This window comes from Schistocerca nitens, chromosome 1 (assembly GCF_023898315.1).
Source record: "Schistocerca nitens isolate TAMUIC-IGC-003100 chromosome 1, iqSchNite1.1, whole genome shotgun sequence".
NCBI lineage: Eukaryota > Metazoa > Arthropoda > Insecta > Orthoptera > Acrididae > Schistocerca > Schistocerca nitens.
In genome coordinates, this window is record NC_064614.1 from 1,017,417,343 (window position 1) to 1,017,433,728 (window position 16,386).

Below are 16,386 nucleotides of genomic sequence, written 5' to 3' on the forward strand. Positions count from 1 at the left end.
TAGTAGTAAGAAAAAGAAATCAGGGAAAGAATTGCAACAGCAACAATTATTTTAATTAAAGAAGATAACCATGAATTGAACAGGTCTTTAATATAGGGAAAAGAAACGGTTTGCCAAGACGTTCGTTTGTAGCGTGCACCTGTATGTCTATGAAAGCTGGACGGGCAGAAAAAGCTTAGAAGCAATAGAAATGTAGCTTTTAAGAAGACTGACGAACACCGGCTGGGCAAAAACATTAAACCCAATGAAGATGTTTTAAAGGAAATCAACTACTGAATAAACCAGATAACTACTCAAAAAAGAAAATCAAAACTTTTTGAACATTTATTTAATAAATAAAATTTAAACGCATAAATGGGATAGAAATCATTTGGGAACTGGAACCAACGGGATACTGTGATATATTTCTGTCCATCTGAGGCAAAAAAGTCAAACGTATCAAGCAATTAACAAGACAACAATAAAGAAAGAGTGACTGCAGCGACAAAGCATAGATTTTATAAGTTGAATGATTGATATTATTATTAATATCATTATTATTTAATTTGTACATTGGCTGGTGTGCCGCCCTTGGGATTCTTTTGTGTAACTGAGACTCGGATGGAAACGTTGCCGCCGGCACATACGTAAAAAATCTGGCAGTAAGAACGCTCTTTCTAGTAGAAGTGAAGAAACAGAGCCGATCAGCGTGTAAGCTAGTGAGCTTGTGAAGCGAAGTGCCTGGTGCCGATCTTCGGAGATACAGGGCGCGCTCCTCAAAGCCACAGAGCTATTAAAACAGCATGCAGAGCAGCGAACTGCTGTCTTTGAAAGTAGCTCCTATTGAACGGTAACGCGAGTGAAAAAAGTCGCGCGCTTATTACTTTCAAGCGAGCGCTCTTGTTAGCTGGAGAGGTCTTATCGCCCCGCTGCCAGAACCCACTCGTCATTTATTCTCCGCGTACGTACTGGAACGTAGAATCAAGCGGTTTTTTGTTTAGGTTTGTTTCTGTTATTACTGGCCGTTTTTTAATACTGATATCGATACGGCAACAGTAACTTGCTTGCAGCTACGTTTTAAGTGGTACAAATTTCACTTACAGTAGCTGAGATAAACTTGTTAGGTTAAAATATTCTGGTGAATGTCATGAAGTCTAAATACTGTGCACAGAAATATTATCTCAGTTCTGAGAGAGAGTTGCAGGCAATGAACAAGAAACGGTGAAAAATAAAATCATATAAAACAATCCAGGAGATGCTGCGAGATGCTGTTCATATCCACGGTTGCGACTGATTGGTAACTCTAGTGGCTGTGTTTGACGTTTTCCATATTTTTACCACTTACTTCTACATTTCGTCAGGCACTTGCAAATGCAATTTCGAACTGCAGTATACAGTACATTACGCATCATAGTTGTTTGATCTTACAGACCCAATTTTTTTTTATGCTGTGCTTGTGCTTGAACAATAGTATGATACATAGGGCTCAATGAAGTGATCGCTACGAATTTTTCCATTTGATGTTACGAAACATGCCCATATTCGTTTCTCTTAGAATGAACCGAACATAAATTATTTTGATAGGCTGTGAATATTAGTAAACATATGTGGCAGTCTATCTGTACGCTAAATAAATCTGCGAGATTCGGAATCAGTCTGCATTGAATCTTTGCCCAGTCTTGATGCCTAGGGAACGTCATATCAAAAAAGAAGTCTCTAACTTTCAATTTACTGTGATATCGACATTTTTCAGCATGCCCATACGATAATCCGACCGAAAGTATCTGGCTATGAAAGGTGCCGTTTCATAAACCTTTTGCCATGTGTTACCGAGTTCATGAAAATTAGATCCGGAAACAATAAATTCGGCACAGCATACATGAGTCCCGCCTTAGAGCGATATGTTGTAAATGGATGCAAGAAAATACTATACATAATAAATATACTGTCCACAAAGAAGCTATTTCAGTGTAGATCTAACAGCCTTTTTACTTATTCTGAAATCTTGCTTTCTGTACAATTGTTAGAATGTTGTCGAAGTGTAAATCGTTTTTCTCTCTAATCCTCACGAAGTGCACGCCCTAGCGTCATTTAAATGCTTGTATGAGTATTTCACTTATTGAATATAAGCAAAAAAAAAATTGTGGCAGTGGTCATGTGATATTTGCACCGCGAAACGAGAAAATATGAATTTATTATATCCACGGAAAAGTTTTGAGGCTCAGCAATCTCAAAATGTCAGTCTCCTCGCTATGATTCTGATTTTGCCATCAGCCAATTTTCACGTATTAGTAGTGATTTCGCAATCTAAAAGAGTTTATGAGGATGGGCCATTATGGATACATACTTAACACATACTGTGCCAATGCGCAAGACAAAAGAAGAATGTATTCCAAAATACGCTTATCATGTTAGGTGAAAAAATACCGCTTCAACCTCCGACGTAAACAATTAGTTACAATATACACCCGATTAGAGGAGGTTGTAAGTACACAAGGCGGTTTTGTGTATGTCATTTGTAAATTTTCTAGAGACAAGAAAGCTTTACAAGGCAGAAGTGAGGCGAACTCGTTGGCGTCGCGGCGAGTGGAGAGTGAGGGACTCACCGGACATGGGAGCGCGCTGGTTCATCCGAGGCCCCTGGCTCTCACACCATGCACGGCCGCCGTGTTGCGCGCCCTGCCTTCTGCGAGCCGCGTGCGCGCTCCGCTCGTCGCCGACTGCTGCGCTCCGCAGCCGCGCGCCGCCTCTGACCAGCGATACTATTGATCCGACAGCTGACGTCAACGTAGTGCGCCAACTGCCCGCCAGCTGGCTCTGTGGACAGACAACCCATCCTCTCTCTCGAGTCCCCAGAATGCAGTTGCGCGAGAGGTGCTCTCACTGCAACGAAAAGTATCGACCCTTTTTATTTTTACTGATACCATTAATATCTGAGATACCACACGATGTGGCCACTTTAATCACCTGCACACCATTTCAGTTTCCATCGAGGTAATATTTTGGCAGACTGTCCTTAGGCTTTATGGTGGAACGCCGTGATATTGGTGGTGCTTTCAGCTGCCTATGAAAGATGAACATAAAAAAATACCGACAATTCTTAGTACATTATGCGGAAGAATCCTTATGCGAAAATGAACACTTTGCGTGCTGGGGAGAAGTGTGCATCCAGGGCTACGTGGAGTTTCCGACCGTGGCATTTAGACCCATATCTAGATACCAAAGGTACCGTGGCACTTGCTACCCAACTGTAGGTGCCACGGGTACAGTGGTACTTCTGACCAGCCGGTTTTGCACCGTGGTATTCACGACCAGGGCGTGCCCCACTGCCGATTTAACCAGTCGTTCACCAGGAGCGGATGTGTTGTCACCCTCAGTCAGGCACTCCCCTCGGCGACAGCCTTTGTTTCCGTTTAGCTTAGTACACTATTTGAATTCTTCACGCCGTTAGTAATGTAAATAATCACCACATCGAATAGAGAGCCGTGTGTTCCCAAGGACGATCGTCGCTGCCGGGTGTACAGTAAATGTTGTGAGTTTACGAACTGATTGTGCCTTAATTTCGAAGGGAATAAGTGCCGAGAACGTTGAAAAATTGCAAATGGCAGAATTATGGCTGAATAGCAACATTCTTGCCAACCTGACGAAATAGATGAGAAGATTAAAAAACGAATGCATAATTGCAAGAAAAGAGACTGCGAAGAATAGGCAGTGGCTAATTTCTATTTGCTTCATGAGAAATTTCAAGATTTGAAAGATAAAACCTCATATTTCGTCCCAAATATGTCAGATTATGAGAACCCCAAGCCTTGACTGTGCAGAGCAAGCAGAGGAGCCATTGGGGCGATCCAGAAGCCTGGCTTTAGTTCGGAGATTCAGTTGAGTGAAATTAGTTGAAGGTAATAATTTTTTGAACACTGACGATGGGTTTCTTCCTGACAAAAGAGTCGTGGGGTTCGCTTGTGAAGAAGCGGAGACAATCGTATGTGAAAATGGAACTGTTCTTGTGGACGGATTGAAAAATAAAATGCCTGGGGAACAGAATACAAAAACTGGAACGAACAGAGGAATACAAGGAAGAGAAGAAATCCGATTGTTTTGCCGCATGTGTGCTGCAGTGGCACATCTTCCATTAAACAGTGCTGATGAAGCGTGAATGGTAATACTGGGGAGAAATTTCCAGTAGAGAAAAGGTCACACAATTCGTAGACCATATGATGAATCAAAAAATGGTTCAAATGGCTCTAAGTACTATGGGAATTAACATCTGAGGTCATCAGTCCCATAGACTTAGAACTACTTAAACCTAACTAACCTAACGACATCACACACATCCATGCCCGAGGCAGGATTCGAACCTGCGACCGTAGCAGCAGCGCGGTTCCGGACGGAAGCGCCTAGAACCGCTCGTCCACAGCGGCCGGCTGTGATCAATCAATTGATGAAAATCCTCGTGAGCTAACTGAAATATTTATTTATTTACTTAACCTGATCTGATAGGATCATCAAGCCCTCCGTTACAATGAACCTGGGTTTCATATGTGAAGTACCTTTTTTACATCACAGTTACCTAAGATACAGCAAGTTTAATATGAAAAATAGTATTAAAATGACATGAGTATCTGAAGTGGTTGTGTGAGTTAATGAAAGTTACTACTGGCAGTACTTGTACTACTGCACCTCCTGCCACTAATAGTGATAATAGTAGTAATAATGATGACAATAACAACAATGATGGTGGTGATGTTTTCTGATAGAGCGAGTTCTAGGGAAATGAAATTGAAGGAGACTGCACAAGCTAAGAATACTTGGAAATGAGGAAGATTTGGTTGGAAAGAAAGGATGCTCAAAGGTAACGAATCCGGACAGGGACAATGATAATCCTTACTGCTGCGTTAGTAGACACATCATTAACTGTCTTCTGAAATCTAAAACAATGCCGGTGGTTATTCCAGAGTCCGACTTCTGCTACTGAGGAGGACTTCGAGAAAGTGGTTGAACGATGGAATGGGACAGAAAGGATTTTGCTCTGATGGGAACCGCTGTTTCTGCCTTGTTGTTCAGACAAGAGCGTTAAGGTCGAGGAAAGATTTGGGGGAGGGGGGGGGGGGCAGTGCGTTATGCAGCTAGGATAGCTGATCAAGGAGTCGAACATCCCACAGACATTAATAGCCAACTGCAAGCACCTTGAGCTTTCCTAAGAAAGGCCTTTGCAGGATAACACGACTATAATCAATAACTGGAAGTGTAAGTGTTAGTACAAGTTCCTTTTTCAGGTCAAGAGGGAATGGTTTTTATATTTTTTTAGGGCATGGAGGGATGCCCTCTTGTACATTTCAGTTAGTGCTCAGTTCAGTTTTAGATTTTCATTAGTTATTGCTGCTAGACTCATTGCTGAAGGAGAGAAGGTGATATTTGTCCCATTTAGGGTTAAAGATGGCAGGGATTTCAGATATTTCGAGCCTAGGATGACCAACCAGTACCGCTTGGGTTTTGAATGGGTTGAGCTTTAACCCTACTTCCGACGCCCATTTTGATAGTGCATGTATGTCGACACTGAGTTTGTCGATATTTTTCTTCAGATTTATTGGTTTTGCATTTATGTACAACTGAAGGTCATCAGCGTACATGTGCTATTTGCAGTAGGACAAAACTGATGACAACATTTATGTGCTATAAAAAGGGGATAAGATCTAACATCGAAACGTGGGGGACATCTGATACTAACTCCCTCCATTGTCATATCGTGGGGCATTGCTGGCGAGACATCAGGTATGAGTGGAAGAATTTACTGCACTTGGCGAGATGTTTTTAACCAGTGGCTCAGGACCACGAACACTACCAGTGGTTAGCATTGAAAACTTAACTCCTCGATAAATCAAAAACACCTGAACGTATACTTCGCAATAAATAAGCTAAAGGAAAAGGAAGTAAATACTGTAATTGAAATTAGAAAACATTTCATTGGCCTGGCACTTCAAAAAAGTCTTGACAAAAGGTTAAAATGCATTTTAAAAATATATAAGGACTCGAAAGATTCAAGAGAATGTATAAAATCTATGGATTGCTTAGAACAAATTGGAGTGAGAAACTAAAATCCATAAAATAAGAGCAAAAGTTGCATTATTTGTTAAAGTAAGGCCCTAATGCTGTAGAAAGAAAAAATATAAAAATTAAAAATAACTTAAATATGTATATGTATTATGCGCAAAGCTAGTCCTAAGTCTGAATAAAATGTGAGGGGATGTTTGTACTATTAAAACGGTCGGAAAGTCCATGATATCGGATCCAGGGACCAGTTGTAGGGGGAAGGAAGTCGGGCACATTTTGCTATTGGCTTCTCTTCCCACCCCCACCTCCTCTCACTTAATATAACTTGCCATTACCCCCATTTTTCAAGTGCCACAGCTGGCTACGATTTGACAACAATGAAGTACATAAAATGTTTGACACAATAATAATAATATTGTGTTCAGACCACTGTTTAGTGTACATCGCTTTAACATAGCTTCTAAGGTCCTGTAACTCCGAGAAATAAATAATTTGAAAAGCAATCGTCTGTGACATTGGAATTTACATGTGACATGCGATTGGTTTAACAGCTATAACAAACTATCACAACTTTTACAGCGTCACAACTTACAAGATATGAAACCTAACTGTGCACTTGACGTTCTCAGTATTTCATTAAGCTATGCTAAAATGAATATAGTCTGCAGTCTATGGAAAGTAAGCGTATAAGTGAGGCAAATGGTGTCATTTACTGTCGTTTTCGCCTACATTTGAGAAAGTCAGTCTCCGTTAGTTTGTCTTTGTAAGGTTTCTCCCTTTCTGTCTTTCCACAGTTTCTTGTGAATTTCCGGTTCTATGAAGCATACAGGTTTTTTTTTTTTTTTGTTAGTATTTACGGTCGGTCCGATAATGGACGCCTCTAGCTGGCTAGTATATTTTTTGCTCCGCGCCCGTGCGCAAGCGTATCCTCGTGAGCAGGTGCTCAGGCAAGCAACTGGACTGTAGCTTGTGTTAAAAGTGACTTGTAATTTTCTGGTATCCCTACTATTCCAAGACTTGGTTGTCATACAACTTTATTTCCCGAAAATTGGTGGAGAAATTTGGAAATTGATATACGTAAAAATATTAACGTCTTCAGTACGATTTCTTTTTTGGGTGCGAAGGGGAGGGTGGAGTCATGGTACTTTGTGTCTGTGTCTGACCGTGGGGCGTCGAAGATTGAGAATGGTAGGGTTGATAGCTGATGGATTGTGTAACTAATTACGATATCAAGTACAGTATGATCAAATTTCGATGGCACCGTTCTTAAACTCTGATGCCCTACATTGATTTTCCGGTAATTGACGAGCTTGCCATACTACATAACATACCAGCCTTGGTATTTTTTCCTATATATCCTGTACATAATGACAGCGTCAAGCGTCAAAACTAGAGGCCATTTGCATTAGACAAATCTAATACACTGTTGGCAACTGAAACTGCAACTGCAACAACGAAATTTTGCTTATTGTGCGTATATACTGGTAGCGAACCCAGCGATGCTTCGCACTTGCTGTTGTGTCTGGGAATTGGATATACGTCCTAATCTCCTTCTGTCCTCACTCTCTGCTCATCTCCTCCTACTCCCCTCCCTCCAATTGCTCCTCCTCTCTGTCCATCTCCTCCTTCCCCCACACTATGTCCATGACCTCCCCCGTCCCTCACCTTCCATCTCCTCTTCCACCCACTTTCTAAGCATGAGTCTGCCCGGGGACTGGGTGTTTGTGTTTTCCTTATCATTTCATCGTCATCATCATCATCACCATTCGCGAGAGTGGTTAGATTGGACTGTGTAAAAAAATTGTGCTGTGCAAAACTTGTGTCTTTGTAAGGGCGCTGATGAGCGCGCAGTTGAGCGCCCTGCAAACCAACCATGTAAGTAGGCTATTTAGGTTTTCTTATTGGTAACTCCACGTAGCGCTCTGTATGAAAATAACTGGCTGTGCTGTGTGCAGTCTGTGGCTAGTTTGCATTGTTGTCTGCCATTGTAGTGTTGGGCAGCTGGATGTTAACAGCGCATAGCGTTGCGCAGTTGGAGGCGAGCCACCAGCAGTGGTGGATTTGGGGAGAGAGATGGCGGAGTTTTGAAATTTGTAAGACTGGATGTCATGATCTGCTATATATATTATGACTATTAAGGTAAATACATTGTTTGTTCTCTATTAAAATCTTTCATTTGCTAACTATGCCTATCAGTAGTTAGTGCCTTCCGTAGTTTGAATCTTTTATTTAGCTGGCAGTAGTGGCGCTCGCTGTATTGCAGTAGTTCGAGTAACGAAGATTTTTGTGAGGTAAGTGATTTGTGCAACGTATAGGTTAATGTCAGTCAGGACCATTCTTTTGTAGGGATTTTTGAAAGTCAGATTGCGTTGCGCTAAAAATATTGTGTGTCAGTTTAAGTACAGTCTTGTATAATTGTTCAAAGGGGATGTTTCATATGTCGACCCTTAGCCGAGGATACCTCACTGGAATCTTCTGATTTTTTCTTGTAGTTTGTGTAATTAGTGTAGCTTTTGTTTATTGCTAGCGCGTAATTGTAGAGAGAATCTCCTTTGTAGTTGCAGTCTTTCATTGTTGTACAGTAAAACAGTTGTGGCATGCATGTAGATTTGCACCAAGTATTTCGCAGCTGCGCTTGCAATTAACTAGATATTATTTTCAGCGCTATGTTAATGTGTTCTCTTATTTTTGCTCTTCAAATTGTGCTTTTCTGTGTTATCGTGTGAAATATTGTGACAATAATGGCGTATGAAAAACGTAACAGTAGGCTCCAAAGTAAACTGAGAAATAATAGTGACGACGAGCGTAGCGTACCAGCACCACCGTGTAATGAAGTAACAGACATTCAAAGTAGTAATTTGGTAACTGTGCATAGGGAAATGGAGTGGGCAGCAAATAATGGTGTAGGCAGTGAAACAATTAGTGAACAGCTTGCCTCAGGAATCCGAAATGACAGGACACAATCCTGCAAATACTGTAGATTCAGGTTTTGCGTCCTCGCCGTTTTCTCAAATTAGTCAAGACACATTTCCTGCTTTTCAGAATGCGAATATTGCCGGTTCAAATGCATTGCCGAATAGCACTGAGGAACATGTTTCAGACACCAGTGCATCGTTATTACAATTAATGCAACAAATGGGACAAAAGCTTCAAAAGTTAGACACAATGGAACAACACCAGAGACAAACACAGCAACAGTTAGACAAAATGGAACAAAATCTTCAAAAGTTAGACACAATGAAACAACACCAGAGACAAACACAGCAACAGTTAGACACAATGGAACAAAATCTTCGGAAGTTAGACACCACACTTGAACAAGCACGTGAAGATTTAACTACTGAGTTACATAGCATTGAATCGAAATGTCAAAAAGTCTGTAATGACGTAAAAACACAAATTTGTGAGCATTTCCAACCTATTTTTTCGCGTCATGAAAATGCATTACAGAATCATGAAGCAGCCATAAAAGAACTGCAAACTATTGTTCATGAAATTCACGACACCTTGCAAGCTAAAATTGACTCAGTTGCATCTACCGATTCGGTTACGCAACTTGCAAAAACTCAGGAAAACTTAAAGGACACAGTAGATACGATTTCAACACAAATGGACACTCTGAAACTTGGTTCAGAAAAACACACACAGGAAATAATTTCACTAACGGATAAAGTAGCCGAACTTTCAGATCAGTTCACTAACTTATCTACAAAGGTAGATCATGATCTGAATGACACAAGACCTGTAGCCTTCACGGACACTGAAGAGTATGAACAAAATTCAAACAAAATCAAAATCAAATCAATACACAGTACAAAAGAGAAATCCGGGAAGTACAAGATCAGTTGGCACAAGTAATACAAGAATTACATATTTCAGAGGACACTCGCGCTCCAGTACGGGAAGAGGGACATAAAAATACGGAACAACCACAAAATAATAACATAGGACACTTCGGAAATTATGAAAGAAATTGGCAAGGCGCATTGGATTTTGAGATGGAACCGCCGAAACGAAGTAACAATGAGCGATGTGCGACTCGCCGACACGATGATTTTGACTATAAGCTGTTCATTACTACACGTAAATTCAAAACATTTAAGAATTCTGACAAAAACATTCATCCACAAGCATGGCTTCATCAATTTTCTCATTGTTTTCCTCCCAACTGGTCATTGGAGCACAGGTTAGAATTTATGTGTGGCTACTTGGAGAATGAACCAGCTGTAAGAATGCGATCGGTCATTCACGATTGTCACAGTGAAGGAGAATTTTATCATGCCTTCCTCTCAGCGTATTGGTCTCAAGCTACACAAGACCGAGTAAAACATAGCATCTTAATGATGAAACGTTTCGAACAATCTGAATTTTCCAGTCTTATGAAATATTTTGAAGACATGTTGCATAAGAATCAGTATCTTTCAAACCCATACAGCCGCTCAGAACTCATCCGCATTTGCTTAATCAAACTACCTGAACATTTACGACATATTATTTTGGCAGGACGTTGCAAAGACGACATTGAAGCTTTTCAGGGACTGTTACAAGAATTGGAAATTGACACTGACAATCGCGGAACGCGAAAACAGGAACACAACAAATGCAGGTCACATCCGTCGCAATTTCACGATGAAAGAAACAATAACTGGACACGACAAGGCTATTCTCACAACACAAATCGTGACCAAAACAGACACCACCCGTATGGCAACCACTGGCAGAGTAATAGTTACAGAGAAAGTTCGCATTTCCGTAGTAATGAATATGACAGAGACAATCATAGAAACAGACAATATGGTAACCAGAACTATTATTATCAAGGGAGACAGAATAATTTCAGACGCAACAGTTCAGCGCGCAGTTACGATTCAGGGAGAAATTCTCCACCACGTGACCGACAAGAAAGAAACTGTGGAATCTACCGACATGACGACAGACGATATAATCATAACGACAGACCTGAATTTTATCAGAACTGGCGGGATTCAAACAGAGCAGGGCACTCTCGACAAGGTGAATTTGTAGAAGTTATGTCTCCTAATCCTAATAACGACGCGCGCCAACAAAGAGACAGACAATGACTCGCACAGCAGGCAGCTGCGTGCGCCAGCTGGCTCAGAGAAAAATAACATAGATGCTAACCTTGAGAAAAATTCCAGCATTCTTTACCGACATGTACCACACGATGATTCCGTTGAAGCTGGAGCTCTGCATAGTAGTAAGAGTAAAGGCCTGCACCACATTTCACATGTAAAACCGTTTATTGAAAGATAATCTGCTTTTTAACTTTGTCTTTGCCATATAACTTTTCACTTTACATTACTAGTATGCTTTGTCAGACTTAGAATCTGTTAATATGCAACAATGTTTGAAGTTAAATATCCAGTCAAGAACCAAGAGAACTTATTTAAACAGAAATTACGAATGCATTGTTATTGTGAACAGACGACACAGTGTTATTGTGTGTGTACATTCTTGCTTGTTAGTTGCACGATTATATAAGGCTCACATACTTAGAACATTTACCAGTACTGCCAATGAGATTTTAATGCAACATTTTGGTTTACTTGAAAATACATTCTCGATTTAAAGTACTTTCTGTGAGATACCAGATGACACAGTGGTTAGTTTATGTGACAGCTACAAGGTTTTATCACGACGCTACTAATGAGTGACAATTTACAATGTTGCTTTTGCGGTGTATCTGTTTTATATCTGCACAGTTTTTCTGTATTATTCTGGAAAGTAAAACATGTTTTAGTAGTAACTTTTGTGGTATAGCTACAAGGAGACAGCCTTTTCCGTAGCACAACAATACGTTACAGCACAGTACTTTCTTCATCATGGCAATAAGCGTAATAACTAAGATATCTATACGCAAAGCATTTCACTTTTGTTTATCATGAGGTAAGTGTATTGACTTCTGCAGAACTTAGCTTTTGGAGGACAATAACTACGACACTTCCACAGAGATTATCTTACAACAAGACGCACAGTTTAGCGCTACAGTACACGTATTTGAGTGATTAATTTTGTACTTAAAACATTTATTTTTAAAGATATTTGAAGTACAAGATACAAAGTTTTTCCGTGATACATTTCATTCCATTGCAATAATCTGTAACACCTGAGGGTATAATTACATTAATCCTCAGGGGGGTACACACTTACTTTGTGTACCATGTGTGTGGCAAACACAAGGAGCCCTAGCTAATATGGTATTTGCTTATACAACTTTACACATCTGTACCATATTTCTCCAACACAGAATTACACAGCTATCTGATTACTTAACTGAGAGAGACAAACATTTTTTTTACTACGTCAGTGACAGATGTTTACGCAATTACACAGTTGGATAACTTCATACTTATGAAATTGTATTTCGTCTGTACTTTGTGAACTGTTCATATTTTTTTGGAACCATTGTGATACTATGAGAGCTCTGAATGATATATTTGGTATGGGATCACGATTTTTAAAGTACTTTTGAGGTAGATGACACTATTGAAATGAGCAGAGAATTTTTTTTTTTTAGGTTTTGAAATTATTGCAGAAAGCTATGACGATTTTGAGATTTGACTGAGGTGTTATGATGTTATTTTTACGACGACGATGTGTATTATGCTGCTGAAGTATGTTTATGATCAATAAGCTGATGCTATATGAGGAATGTGATTACGTGTTTATATGTGTATGAATAATGAATAGAAGTTAAGGACTCTGGTTTGTGAAAAAGGATGTTGGAAACCGAGAATCGTACTTTAAGAGTTATGAAATATGTGTATATGCATGAATGTATTACTATGCTTGCGAAACTTTTTTGGACACTGTTATGTTTACAGGATTTTGTTTCTACAGTTTTGAAACGCAAATTCTCGACCTGTGAAATTTTTATATGAGACTGTCACTGTAGTGCAAACTGGTGTCGTAAATATTTCGGTAAGAAAGTTAAGTGACCACCTGCACGTAATGCGTCGTGGGCACCCAGCTGCGCGACAGTCGCCTGAAAAAAAGCCATTAGTGTGTGCCTTTCAGAGGCACAGGTGAAAAAAAAAAAGGGAGGCCATTATCCTCGCTATTGACATTCCTTTGTAGAAAGCATCGCTAATACGACACGCTCAAACTTGAAAACATGTGATTATACTGTGGAGCTCTTAATTTATGATATTTACTAAAATGCCTAATGAAACGATGAGAAACATTTCACGGCTATTGTCTTGCTAGTTGAGAGAAATGCCATATGGCTTGCTTTATGTATTTCTTTACTCATTTTGTTTAATATCTAGTTTCTAGCAGCATTGCAGCATTGGTTAAAATAAAATTTAATAGATGTACTAATATAGTTATTTTATGCCTACAGATCCAGTCAATAAGAAATTTATGATCTACTTCCAAGAAAACGTGGGCACATAAATAGACATTTCCCTTCACAGGAATTGCATAAATAATTTTTTTACGATTTGGTAACTTATCTGCTAGTGTAAGTTCTCGTGATGCATCACTCTAGTGTTAAGATGTGACATAGGTATTAAAATGGCCATTTTTACTGTAATATTTTTTCTGCTTGAGCTTTGTCAAGTTTAGATATAAGTTATTGCATTTGCTGCTGCTGTTTGCCAGGCATAATGTTACTGAATTTGACTTTGTATTACTCTGTTAAGCCAGTTTTACTACGGATTTATTTCTCTTGTTTGCTGCGCATTGCCTTATATTAGTTGTAATATTGCTGCTTGCTTTGCCAATTTGCATTTTTTTGTCATTGCTGTTTGTGTTAATTGTTTTGTGCTGCTGCATTGCCTCGTCCCTTAGTTTAGCATCTGAGCTCAGTAGATTTAAGTTAGCTTAAGATGAGGTAGGCCATATAAGAGAACAAGTTGTGATGAATTGGAAGAAATGCATTGAGAAGCTATAAGAAAATGGTTTGGCCAAAATAATATTTTGAAAGAGGATATGAACCAAAAAAGTAGGGTTTAGGGACAACAGGTTTAGGTAGGATATTCTTGGAAATAAATGATGAGGTAAGATAATGGAAAATAAATAATGAGGTAAGAAATATGTGAACATATAAATAAAGAAAGCATGCTTGGATAGGATTTTTGGTAGAAACAAATGTTGAAATAAGATGAAAGATCTATGGAATGAAGTTTTGGGTTGGACTGCAGTACCAAATGTTACACTGAAAAAAAACCCTGTCTTTTTCTCCTGTGTTATTCTGCTATGTGTTTATGTACCCTCATGTATTTGTGTTCTTCCTGTCTTTATGTGTTTAGCTAATAAGAGTTATGTTGTAGACTTTTTCTAATAATATGTTATTTACTTTGTAAAGATGTTTAGACATTATTTATTCTGTTTTGTTTTAATGCTCATGTGTGAAGTTGTTGTTTCAAATGTCATTCTGATCTTTTATGTATGTACTCATGTCATAATTCCTGTAACACTGATGTATATGTTATTTCGATTATTTTGTAAAGAAATGTACTACAAATGTTATCTGTATTGTTATGTTCTTTAATGATGTATTTTGTACCTTTGTTATTGTATTCTTAGGTTATAAAATTGTAATTGACGCCAGTTCATCAAATTAAGTAACTTGTAAGTTACATTTCACTGCACATGTTTCTGTTGGTCGTAGTATATGGACAATATGTGAGAAGTAGGGACTGATAGTGTTTGCACGTGTGTTAATAATTCAGCAAGGGACTGATTAACAGCATTGCTGGTTCTAAGGACAATTCCAAAAACTTTGTCAGTGCACAAGTGGTGGTTTATGGACTTGCTATATTGTCTGCAAGACTTCTAAGGACAATTCCAAAAACTTTGTGCGTGCACAAGTGGTGGTTTATGGACTTGCAATACTCTCTGCAAGACTCTTCGATGGTGATTGTGCACCTGCACAGTCGCAACAGATGGCTGCTGGCCGTCTCTACAAGGACTACAGTGGGTCTGCACCTTTGATGACCCACCAATACCATTATTTCTACAAGGACTGCAGTGTGTCTGCACCTTTGATGACCCACCAATACCATTATTTCTACAAGGACTACAGTGGGTCTACACCTTTGATGACTCACCAATACTATTATTTCTACAAGGACTGCAGTGGGTCTGCACCTCTGGTGGCCCACCAATACCATAATCTCTACCAGGACTACAATGGGTCTGCTCTGTGATGACCTACCTACCAATATTCTTCAAAACTTCGACTGCTTCTGCTGTAGGTTTGCTCTGTTGTGGCCCATAACCTGTCTGCATGTCAAGAGTCAGCACTGTCTTTCCGTTAGAAGGACAACACTACCTACCAATATTCTTCAAAACTTCGACTGCTTCTGCTGTAGGTTTGCTCTGTTGTGGCCCATTACCTGTCTGCATGTCAAGAGTCAGCACTGTCTTTCCGTTAGAAGGACAACACTACTTCTTCAAGACTGCATGGAAATCCACTACTTCCGTGTGCATTTTCTTTTACTGCTCAGACTTTGAGAAAAAACACTGCTATTTTACTGTGATGAACGATCAGGACTGTCTTTATGGACTGTGAGAAAATTTTAGCTTTTGACCAACATTGTATCAATAAGTGTGTGCATTTGATTTCTTTGTTATTGTAATTGTGAAAATTTTTTTTAACAAATATGTATTGGCCAGTGCCCAAAACAATTTGTAAAATTTTTGGTGGGGAGCATGGGGGCTATGTAAGTAGGCTATTTAGGTTTTCTTATTGGTAACTCCACGTAGCGCTCTGTATGAAAATAACTGGCTGTGCTGTGTGCAGTCTACGGCTAGTTTGCATTGTTGTCTGCCATTGTAGTGTTGGGCAGCTGGATGTTAACAGCGCATAGCGTTGCGCAGTTGGAGGTGAGCCGCCAGCAGTGGTGGATGTGGGGAGAGAGATGGCGGAGTTTTGAAATTTGTAAGACTGGATGTCATGAACTGCTATATATATTATGACTATTAAGGTAAATACATTGTTTGTTCTCTATTAAAATCTTTCATTTGCTAACTATGCCTATCAGTAGTTAGTGCCTTCCGTAGTTTGAATCTTTTATTTAGCTGGCAGTAGTGGCGCTCGCTGTATTGCAATAGTTCGAGTAACGAAGATTTTTGTGAGGTAAGTGATTTGTGAAACGTATAGGTTAATGTTAGTCAGGGCCATTCTTTTGTAGGGATTTTTGAAAGTCAGATTGCGTTGCGCTAAAAATATTGTGTGTCAGTTTAAGTACAGCCATGTATAATTGTTCAAAGGGGACGTTTCAACCATCATCATCATCATCTTCTAACCATGAACGTTGTTCATTGCTATTGAAACGAAACCTTGGTTGGGAATTGAAGCCGATTGAAATACATGGGAAAATGGTTGGT

The 16,386-nt window shown here is 39.5% G+C and overlaps 1 long non-coding RNA gene across 1 annotated transcript in view; it reads right to left on the reverse strand.

The window, feature by feature from the left end:
• Positions 1 to 2,713, reverse strand: part of LOC126196224 (uncharacterized) — a 571,732-nt gene extending 569,019 nt beyond the window's left edge. Inside the window, exon 1 of the long non-coding RNA XR_007538761.1 lies at positions 2,586 to 2,713. This is a non-coding gene — a long non-coding RNA (uncharacterized LOC126196224). The remainder of the gene's footprint in view (positions 1 to 2,585) is intronic.
• Positions 2,714 to 16,386: the final 13,673 nt, after the last annotated feature.